Source organism: Labrus mixtus, chromosome 1 (assembly GCF_963584025.1).
Source record: "Labrus mixtus chromosome 1, fLabMix1.1, whole genome shotgun sequence".
Taxonomy (NCBI): Eukaryota; Metazoa; Chordata; class Actinopteri; order Labriformes; family Labridae; genus Labrus; species Labrus mixtus.
The window spans coordinates 1,996,308-2,007,930 of NC_083612.1; the positions used below are offsets into that span (position 1 = coordinate 1,996,308).

Genomic DNA, 11,623 nt, shown 5'->3' on the forward strand with positions numbered 1-11,623 from the left:
ATTGAGCCCATTTTTTAAAGATGTTTATAGTCTTTTCAGTTTATGTCATGCCATTAACCAATAATGCAGATATTGAGATTGTTTAGTAAAATTTGTTTAGCCAAAAGATAGAAGTACAAGTATTTGAAACACGGAAAAAGTTAGTAGCATATGATTTTAATTAAAGGTTCAAAATTAAAATGGAAAACAGAAAATGCAGCTGAAACATTTAAATCAAATTCACTTACTTACAAAGCATGTCTTGAAGAAGGCGGAAGGATCACCTCCCAAGATGACCGGCAGTCCCCGAAGACAAAGGCACCTGATGTCTGTTGGCTCCATGGTCTGGAACATAGTGGGCATAGAAAACAACACACAGTTCTTATCAAACAAATTCCAAAACTTTCCACAAGTTTTGACAAAAATGTCTAATTTTTAAGACTGGAAAGAGAAGAGAGAAGACAAAATGGCATGAAAGGAAAGGAGAGAGGACAGGAGAAAAGATTATGAGACAAGACAAGAGAGGAGCAAATGATGAGAGTAGAGAGAACAGTAGCGTTCAGGACAGAGACTGAGAAACTGAGAGAAAGGAACGATAAAGGCAAAGGGGAGAAACTTAGATTGTGGGAAGACAGGGAGAAGACTGATGTAGACAACTCAACTCACCTTTGTCTGATGTAAAAGTCATCTTTCGTATGTCTCCCTCACAGACAATAACCCTCATGGTTCGTTTCTGTTGCACGGCCATCTGGGGAAAAAGGATGGACAGGTATTTAGCAAATAACAAATCTTCTCAGTGTCACCATAGATTCTCCTTGTACCCTGAACACTGATAGCAGGAGGACATCATTTAACTCTGACAGCTCGACCACACACATACAGGTGACATCATTACAGTGAAGTTGGTACGATCTTCAGTACTTACAGAACCATGCTGTCATTTTGTGGCAGACAAACAGAATTTCTGCATTAGCTGCAACAATCTTTTCAATCTGGGCAAATTCAGGGAGACCTGAGCATGAGCCAGCTGCATGAGATAGTGTTTCAGTTTATTTAACCTTCACTGCGCCTATTTCAATCAATGGCCGTCTCAAAATACAACGTGTTGGCTAAAGTGAACTTAACAGCACTCATCAGATTCATTAGACCGTTGTTCAACAGCCGGGCCATCGCCACAATCTCTCCTCCGCTGGAATAGTGCTGTGAAGCCCGCCTCGTATCCTTCTGTGTCGCTGGTCCCTTCAGATGTTCAATGTGAAGCGGTGTCCGCCACACGACAGTAACAAAAACAGGATAGTTAGTTAACAGGTAGCTAGCAGGGGAATGATGTCCCGTTTTCACTGCTCACAAATAGCCACCCGGGTACGAAAAGTGGCGAGGTGCAGCTAACAGTTAGCCTAGATAAGAGGTGAAAAATGTCTGGCAAACATTTAAACAGTTTTAATTTCTCCCAAACAGCCTCTCCTACAATGAGAAAAGTAACGCTAGCTAAAAGGTAGCTAGGGGGTGAAAATGTTTAAGTTAACTGTGAAAACAAGGTTTCCACTGCTGTCAGAGTTAAAACACATCTCACTCCTCACCAACAGCCCCTCGAACTGACACACTCATAATAATAAAGAGAAAACAGCGTTACCGGACTCAACGGTCCGGAGGACGAAGTTGCAGCAAAGATGCCCGTTACCTGCAACCTAAAATTTCAAATGGCGCTGCTTCACAACGCAAAGGACATGAAGAGGCGTGGTTATTACTAAAACTTTGTATTTTAAGGCCATTTAACTTAAAGTTATTCAAACATTCGACTATGTCTACAAGTTAGTACACTCACAAAAATATTTAGGTCTGATAAGATTTATGTTTTTTAATTGCATATAAAATTTCCATTCATTTTTATTATACAGTTTTTACATAAAACAATGTAATAAACTTTGTGAGTCACATGTTTAAGTCAAACCTTAATGAAATACATAAATTTGAGATTTATGTAATATTTTTACGTATCCATTTTAAATGTACAATTAATTATGTTATTTGTTTATCATACATAGAACGTATTTGTTTGAAATGCATAGAAAGTAGGTTAGTACAATGGGCCAAATGTAATATAATTTTATTCATAAACTTTATATATATATAGTATTAAAACATGTTTTTACCCCGATCATTCCACAGCTACATCAAAGAATACACAAAAATGGAACGAACTCCTTGGTTAGAATTTTATTTATGCTTTCAGAACAGTAGTTCAGAGGACTCAGAAGAACCACAGTATTGCACTAATGCCAGACATTAGACACACCTACACAGAACCAGTGGTCAATAATGATGTGTGCAAAAAACATTCAGGCATACAGTTACCTTCTCGATCTTAACTGTTATTTAAAGGAACTGAGAAGATCCCAACTCTTCTATTCTTTTAAAGGAGCAACTTTTCTGCTGACATCGACACTTAAGTAAGTAACATGCAGTGTACAAAAAGTCAGGAAACATTAGCTGTTGTATCTCAGAAGATAACGATTCTGGGATACATTTTCAGATTGCGATGCAGAACACCAACACAAGGCTCAGGTGAGAAGTCTGTCTGCTGGCATTGACACTTGTCCATAAGTAACATAAAATAGCTTGGTGGCTCACATGTACAAGAAAATGTCTACAGTTTCCATGAAAATTATAGCAAGAACTTTGAGAAGTTAAACGTTAAAAGAAACAACACAAATCCCTAAGAGCAAGAAAACCACTTTGAAATGTGGTCTAAGGGAAGTTTATCTGGACAGATCAATCACTGGAGCATTTTTATTTTCAAGGCTTGTACTTCAGGTGAAAGTTTGGATGAGTCGAGTTCCATCAGGACTTTCTGAAATACTTCGAATGTACACTTCAGGTCCTTAGGATAACTCAGATTGAGCGCATAAATCAGGCCAAAGAGCGTCACACATCCAAGTGTGACACTTTGCAGGTCTTTCACTACTTCCACGCCTTCAAGTACCACTCCAACATCAGCTGGTTCATCAGCAAGGTCTGCTCCTTCCACACGAGTCACGTAAATGCCCATGTTCAATCCCACACTCAGCCTCAGCACATTCGCTGTGCTGGATGAAAAAAAGTAAAGATGTATGAGACATTCGACATGTCCATCAATGCAATTATACCTGTAAAACATTTATAACAAACGGCAGGTTGAAATAAACTAACCATGTACTCTTTGACGAGTGTCTCCATGTCCTCATTGAGATAGATGCTGAGGCTCCTCACTACACAGTCCCTGGTGAGGGCTGTTTTCACACTGAAAAATATTCAAAGAGAAACACATTGTATGAAATTCAAAGAGCAGAGAAATCATGACTGATTAAAACAGATTTCCTTTTAAAGGACAATTTTAATGTAAAGAAGATATTTTAATTTATGGTTTGTGCACAATAAAAATATAGTAAAGTTATTTTCGGACTTCTGATAGTTTTTAATATTTTAATATTCAAGTGAAGTTACTCAGCGATGCCTGAAGAGGGGGTAAATAGAAGAAAAAAAAACAGTTGAGGCTCAGGTTGGAATGTGATTTTTTTTGTCAATTATATTGCAAACAACACACTTTGAACACTTGGCTTTAGTTAACACCTTTCTGCTGCTGCAGAGTGTACTGGAACCCTTTCAACTTTAAAAGAGATGAGTCTGTTATAAAACCAGAATATTTCCGATGTACTTATCAATAAAAAAAAAAATCACCAATAAAAGAAAGGATGATTTTAAATCACTGAAAGTTTTTTATTATAAGTGTAACTAGGCTTGACTGAATCTGTCAATGTGTCTTTTGTGTAGATATAGAAATACTTGACAAGACCCCCACTTACAGTAGCTGTTGGTGCCATTATGGTGCAGATTTTCTGTCCTACAGTTCCTCCTTTGGCACGGAAAAGCTTCATCAGGTCAAGGGTATATCTGTCAAGTTATCTGACAAATTTTGAAATCAGAGGAACAGTTGTTATGCGACTGAAAGCAGTGATTTGCTTCTATAGAACTACATTTACCTCAGAAACTCCAAACAGAGCTGGCCATCTTTTGAAGACCTCTGGTACCATTGGCTCCTGCAGAACTTCTTGTCGTCTATATGAAAATGTACGCTGCATCTTTTCCTTGATCAACGCCTCATTATTCTTTTTACCTCTGTCAACAGAGAAACCCTTTCCACTTCCAGGCTGCCTGTAGTTTCACCTTTTGGGTGGCTTGGACAGAAATTAACTTCTGCCTTCCGGGGCTTTTTTATGTTTGCAGCTGGTTTCCCCTGACCTTTTCGTTTGTTCTTAAGAGAGTTCACTGTGACTTCTGGGTGTCCAGCTCGGCAAAGCTTGGTGCGGAAGTTCATCATCTTGATCTTAATGTAATCCTTCCATCCACCATACCCAGAATGAGTTGCTTTTTCCCGTAAACAAGGGTAAGTCTGAACCAAGACCTCAGCTACTTCATCAAACTGACCATCCCTTGGATATGCTGTGTACTTGATGATTTCTTCTGAAAGGCCTTCCAGAATGTCAGATCTGATCTTAGGGGTAAGTACAAGCAGTGTTCCTTTTGCAATGAAATCATTATTTCCATTCTGGAGAATCATCTCTGCACAGAATGAAAATCGTGGAACCACAAAGGGTCGAGGCCAAGAGCAGGACCGGGACTCAGGAGAGGATGACATGATGGTAGCATTGCTACTAAGGGAGTCAATTGAGACCGAATCATTTGGTTCTTGGGATGAGGACTTTGTAGATAGATTTATGGGAGACATTTGAATTGACTGGCTTACTTCAGTGAGTGAAACTGAGGTGATTGCAGAGCTGCTAGCCTCACAAGGCAAGAACACAACTTTTAAAGTACTTCGATCTCCGATGTCTGAAATTGACAAAAGGTTCATGAATTCATTTCCAAAGTCTACATCTTTGTACTGAAGCCTGAACTGCTCCATGACTCCGAAGACAGTCTTAATTTCAAGAGCCAATTCTTCAACAGATGGCGGCATTCCAGATGCAATCGCAAGTTTTCTTGCATCCTCGTCACCTCCAAAAAGGACTCTGAATGTAATTGGCCCCACCATCCTGCTCGGTCAGTCTAGAGTGAGGACACAAACACACAGTGAGGACAGGTATTGGTCTTGATTTAATTCTAACACTAGTTTACTACAGCGTGACTATAGACCTGCGTATTACAGTAGAGTCTGTATTACCTTATTTGACAATTCCTGTTATTTCTGACCATTTTATAAAGAATATTATCATTATGCTTAAGTTACTGAAGCCCCAATTAAATCTGGTAAAGAATTTGTTTTTATTGCAACAGTGAAACAGGGGAGGTCAGATTCTGCCAGTGCATTTCACCCTCTTCCTATGATGGCTGCTCTTTTCCTTTAAATTGTGTTTTCGTTTTACATACACATTTGTTTAACCCTCAGGCATCAGTTCAATTTACTACCCTCTTAAGTCACTAAGGACAAAAATGTCCACTTACAAAAAACTGCTATAAAACTAGAACAGATTGATATTTTTTTTGCATAAATCTCTTAAACTTCAGCCCTGCTCAAAACTATCAAATATTGAATAATTATCAGGAATTTAACCCTTTAAATGCCAGTATCATGTAATCAAACTGGCATTTAAAGGGTTAAATTAAATTAATTTAAAGGGTTAAATTTAAATTGATTTGCAATTTGAATCGTCTTTTTTGTTTCTTTTGGCGCTGGTGATTTCATTTGGCGCTGGGTAAAACCTCTTTCGGGGGTGCCAAATAATTCTCTATGCAGGAAAAACCCTGCAATAATGTGTTTTAAAAACTACAAAATGTGTAAAACTGTGCATTCTGGGAGTTGGTGTCTGTCATCCACATGAGCCAAAGAGACACTTTCTGACTTTTCTCGGTCAAAAAGGCACCAACTTCAAAGTTTATTTCACAGTTTACTACATATATGACCCAATGTCAATACAGATTCATGTTTCAACAGGTGAAGTATCCATTTCATTCTTACACAAGCTACTGCAACATATCCAAAAATAAAAATAAAAAATCAAACCTTTGATGATTATGTGTCTTTTTAGAGTCACCATACGCTTTCCTCCGACTGTATAGGCCACAAGTGGATACCCATCCGTTAGCTCCTCAAACTGAATCAAGGCAACCTCTTTTCCTGGGGATAAAGTCAACTCATATGCTCTAAAATGGTCTCTGTACCATGCACAAAATAAACTGACAATGAAACTTAATTCATCTCCTATTATGCACATTTGGATAATCTCTACGAATTCAGGCATTTCAGCTGTTGAGCCACATGCAACAATCATCCCATTTCTATAATTTATTCCTTTTTTGGTGACAAGTTGAACTTGTTTGATATCTGGAAACTTTTGTTTGAGAGCCAAGACAACTTCCTCATTGAGCACATCCAGCTGGACTGTGGAGACACTTACTTCCAAATCTGAGACTTAATAAATGTGATAACTTATCACTTGCTAATGTTAGAGCAATATTTTGGAAATTATTTGTTTGTCGGGCAACTTGTTTAAAAAAAAAACAAAAAAAAAAAAAACTATGTTTTGCTTCAAATCTCATGGTCCATACCCCAACAATAGGACAAAAGCACCTGATCATGTGCGGGTAATGTTCCAGATAGTGGTGTTTAGGACAAAGTTTAATGTCTGGGTTAAGTTCAAGTAATCTTTGTCTGTGCTCAGACAGTTTAATGGTGAGATAGGCAATCGTTTCGTCTGTATGAATAGGTGCCACAACCAGCTCAACCATTTCTTTTAGATCTAAAACCACTTGCCATGCAAGCTCCCCCTCCAGTATTAAGTCCCCAACAAAAAATGGCAGTAATCGAATTAAGTTCCGATTTTCGTGAGCATTACCACCTATTGATTGTCTTTTTGAAGAGTTGAGTGGTATGATATGAGACTTGTTTTTTTTGTCAGTCAATTTGTAAGGAGATTTGACGATAAGTGTGTTAAGGCTTTCAAGGCTGAAGGACTTTTTAGAAATCAGAACACTCAAACACACTGACAGTTCAAATGGGACAACACCTTCAAATAAATCATGAACTGCTGTCTGGTGGATAGCCGGTGGTAACGTCAAAATAATTTAGGGTTTTGCTTAAAATACACTCTCTTAACGCCAAAGCACTGGGTTCCAGTTTCCTCTGCAGACTTTACGTGTCCTTCATGACGTTCTTTTGTGCGGAGTGAAAAGACACCAGATTTAACATCCTGTGTTTGAATTTCAATTTTCTGAGCGGTGCAAAATCGACATATATACTGCCCAGAGAAACTTTCAACAAACCCAGGCAATCCGTGAGCTCCCAGATTGTCTGCTATTACAGTATGGACAGTTCCTTTTACAAATGTACCTAGCTTTGCAATAAAGACTCTGTGTTCTTCTAAAGTTGAAAGGTCTTGTAAGAGTGGCTGCAATACTCTACTATAACCATGAACTTTCACATCATTACTCTTGCACAAAAGTGTCAGATAAATTGAAGAGAGCGCTGAATGAGAACAAGTTATTCAATATACACCACACAATTTATGTCTTTTTCATGAAGTGCCCAGTGGGTTGCAAAGTTCAAAATTGTCAACATACAAGGTCAGACAAAGTTTTAGCTCATCACATGACAGAAAAGTGTTTTCTTTCAAATATGAACCGTCTCTTATTGAGCGATACTGCTGGCTTTCAGATGGCTCAGTGTTACTTTGCTGTGTTCTGTGGTTATTGATAACACTATTCAACATTACCCTGTTATCAAGTAACTGTTGTAAGGACTGTAACAATGGGATGTACTGAAAGGTCCTTTTTTGGGTCAAGGATAAACTCTACTGGCTCAACAACGTTTAACAATTCCTTTAAGTACTGCTTTCTCTTATAAGATGTAGCAAGGGGGCCACTTTTACCTATTGCTTTCACAAAAGGATTAGATGTACACAGTGCATCAGCTAGTTCCTTAATAACTAAGTCATCGACTTCAAGGTTTTTGTTTTGAAAAAACTCAGTAAGACTGCTACAGTTTATAGGCACAGACACGGTACTTAAAATATAATGCAGTTCATCAAGAAGTTCATGAAATGCTGTAGATGGAACATGAAAAAAGTGTTCTAACCTCAATCAAATTAAAGCTATTTTTGTTTCTACTAATTTTGGAAGGTCTTCTACAGTTCCAATGTCACTATCTGTATCTGATACAGTATCTATGCATGCAAAAGACAAGTCATTATCATCTTCTGCAGGATTGTTAAATTCCTCACACTGTCCAACGAGTTTAACAACACCTGCCCTGAAGTCTTTAAGTGTGTGGGGATTATGTTTCCGATATTTGTGAGTGTTAAATGTAGCATATATGTTTGTCTGAAACATACATTCTTCAAACATGCAAGTTATAAATTCATACTGCCTTAGCTGCTGATTTACATGAGTACTCTTTTTCAGATGGAAGTTCCTCACATCCACACCTCTTACATGAGAACGTTGTCAAATTAACTTTTGATGTAACTTGCTTTCTATGATTTTGATACGTGTGACTTAAAAGGTTCTTCCAACTTGTGAATGTACACTCAAAATAAATACATGGATAAAGGCATGTCCAGCCATAGTGTAAATGTTTTAGCAACTCATACCTGTTAGTTAATGAGCTGTCACATAACCTGCATGGCCACATTCACACATCTGAAAACAAAGAATAAATTATATCAGTTGTAAGTTGTATATTAAGAAATTACAACACCCTAAAACCAACTACTTTTTAAAGAAATAGGATTTACAGTACTTTATAATAAAAAATAATAATAATATACCAGTTAAATAGCCCAAAGAAACTTGAAAACATTTATGTGTTAATTGCTTTATTAGTTTATCTATTTCCAAAGGAATAGTTAACATTTAATTGACCTAAAAGTGAGGTCAAAGAAATAAGAAAGAGATTGATTATTAAAGTTCCAAGTAAAAAAAACATACTTACAAGAGGTTGCCCTGTCATGCCAGTGGTCATTAGGATGCTTGAAATAATCAGATATCTGTTAAAGAGAAAACTATTTAAGAAACTACATGCATTTATGTTATAACATGCAATTGATTAACTTTTGAAATCCCAAAGCAAGTATTTAAGTCTTTTCATTATTTAATGATTTTAATGCCTTAAACATTGAACTTTAGCGTGGTTTCACTCAAGTAACATAGGAATAGCAGTGTTTCCCACAGAATGACGATACCTGGGCAACACAACTTTAATCTGCTGAAGTTATCCACGCACAAGCACAGACATTAACATTTTTAAAATGGAGCCATGAAAAGCTTCAGTTTTGCACTGAGCCGTGAGGAGAGAGAGAGAGTAACAAAGAGAGCACATTCAGTAACGACTCCACATTCACAGGGACCATGAATCAGGTTTCTCTCCCCGCACGCAGAAATTTTATGAATAAACGAAAAATTAAATAAAAACAGATCAGAAATATGTTTGTGTGGCCATAAATTTATTTGAGCTTAGAAGTATCGTCTGTGCGTGGAAAACACTGAATAGTCATTCTAATCTTATACTATAGCTCAGCATAAACATCTACAGACTAACAAAAATGGTTTGTATTCTCACCGCCACAATCGTGAAAAAGAGAGGGCAATATTTTACCTCCGACAACTCTTTGTTTTCTATCAAAAGTTTTCTATCAAAAGTTTTCTATCAAAAGTTTTCTATCAAAAGTTTTCTATCTAGAGTTATGTGGACACCAACGTCCGTTCCTCTAGCTGGCTTAAAAAAGTTAGCAAGTATCTAGGACCTAACTTGCTAAATGTTTACATGTGTTGTCAATTGATAACGTCCGTTTTTAAAAACAAGCTAGGCTATATATGACCGTTGATACGTGCTAACGGAAAATACAGCGGACAAACGTTGGAACCGTGCGTCTGTTAGCTAGCTAGTCAACTTGACAAGAAAGTTTGCATTGATGGATTTCATGAGTTTATATAAATACATGCATATACATAATATTTGAGTTTCGATACCAAATTTTCCAATATTAAACGTACATAGTTCACAATTTACCTATTTATTAAGACGAATGAGGATGTACTTACTCGTGACAGTCCGATCACGTCTCGCTCCTCCAAGATGAGATGGCGAAAAGAATTCTGCCGTCATGTCCGCTTTGAATCAATTCTAGTTCCTGGAATGTTTATGTAAATTGTTCTAATATATTTTAACTAACTTAATCTCGTTCTTATAAGAGCTAGCTATATTTAAAAGTTATACATACATTTAACAACTTTAATTAAATAATGTGATGAAGTGAAAGATTCATGTTGATTCAAAGTAATTTAAATAAATTTAAAATATGACTATTTGAATAAAATATAGTGGAAGCAAATACTTAAAAACAAAATATGCCATTAATCATTTTCTTGAGTGTAGAACAAACTTAGCATTTTATAGTAATGCAATCAAACTTAAATAATTTATGTACATTGTAATTAAATCATTTAATTAGATATAAAGTCCGGTCTTACAGTGATTAAACTTAACAAAACAACAAAAGTTCAATGTAAATAAGGCAACTTACTTCATGATTAAATCAGACTAAGACACATGTTAAAGGCAGCACGTCCTCACCTCTCCTCATGCAAGAGGAAACGTCTCCTGGCTTTATAGACGGCCCCATTAACAAAATGGCCGCAGCTGTGTGCAGCACAACTCAAGTAGTGGATTTACACTTTTCTCTTAAAGCAAAGAAATCTACATGAACCCTTAAATTAACCTCAGATCAGAGGGGAAGTTTTTATTGTTGTTTTCGCATTTCTCAAACGACATCCCTTTTGGCATCCATGTTGGTTATCAACAGCTGATGGCTAAAAGTGCAGCTGCAGGGGGCGCTGGAGTCCCATCGATGGCGGTCTCCATGCTGGAAATGCTGTCTCAGTCTAACTTTCAGTCAACCTAACGACAGGCTGAGAGCTGGAGCTGAGGCGGGTTTTAAACCTCCTGACAAACCGTTACACCGCGCCCACCTGTCAATCAGGTCAGCTACACGCCTTATTGTGAATAACTCTTATCCTTCATCAAATCAAAACTGATGAGTCATCAAAACATTCACCCCCCGTACAGTGTGTGTCCATCGAGACATGAGCTAATCACACCTATTTGGTTTTTTGAACCAGGCTGTAAACATGTTAATCTCTGCTGTAAAAACAGGCTTTTTAGAATGGGTGTGTATGTGACTTCCTGTGCTTCTGCAGCCAGCCTCTAGTGGACACTCCAGGAACTGCAGGATGGTAGGAGTTTAATGACTAACAGTTGGCGGTCACATGAGCTGTACATTTTACTCACACACTCATTTTAGGTGTAATTTCTAGTAAACTGGCACTGAGGGGGCCCTGCTATGCTTTACCCAGTTTATGTTGCTCCCAGTAAAACCATTACAGCTGATATAACATGCCAGCAGCTTGATACTGTATCATGTGCGTGTGTTAGCTGGTATGGGATTATTGGTGCTTTCATTTGTCACCAGCTAGTCATCGTGTTGTGCACTGAGTCAGATCTCTCCAGAGGCCGTCCATGAATATGCCCGATAGCAAAGCAGCTGCACGGCCTCCATGTGGATAAAAGAGAAACGCTGAACAACGGGGATATTAACGGCCGAGTGAGAGGCTT

The 11,623-nt window shown here is 37.7% G+C and overlaps 1 long non-coding RNA gene across 1 annotated transcript; it reads right to left on the minus strand.

The window, feature by feature from the left end:
- Nucleotides 1-226: 226 nt before the first annotated feature.
- Nucleotides 227-10,585, minus strand: LOC132980110 (uncharacterized). Its single transcript, XR_009674137.1, has 3 exons — nt 10,536-10,585; nt 646-727; nt 227-324 (listed from the first exon to the last, which is right to left on the minus strand). It is a non-coding gene; the product is annotated as an uncharacterized LOC132980110 (long non-coding RNA).
- Nucleotides 10,586-11,623: the final 1,038 nt, after the last annotated feature.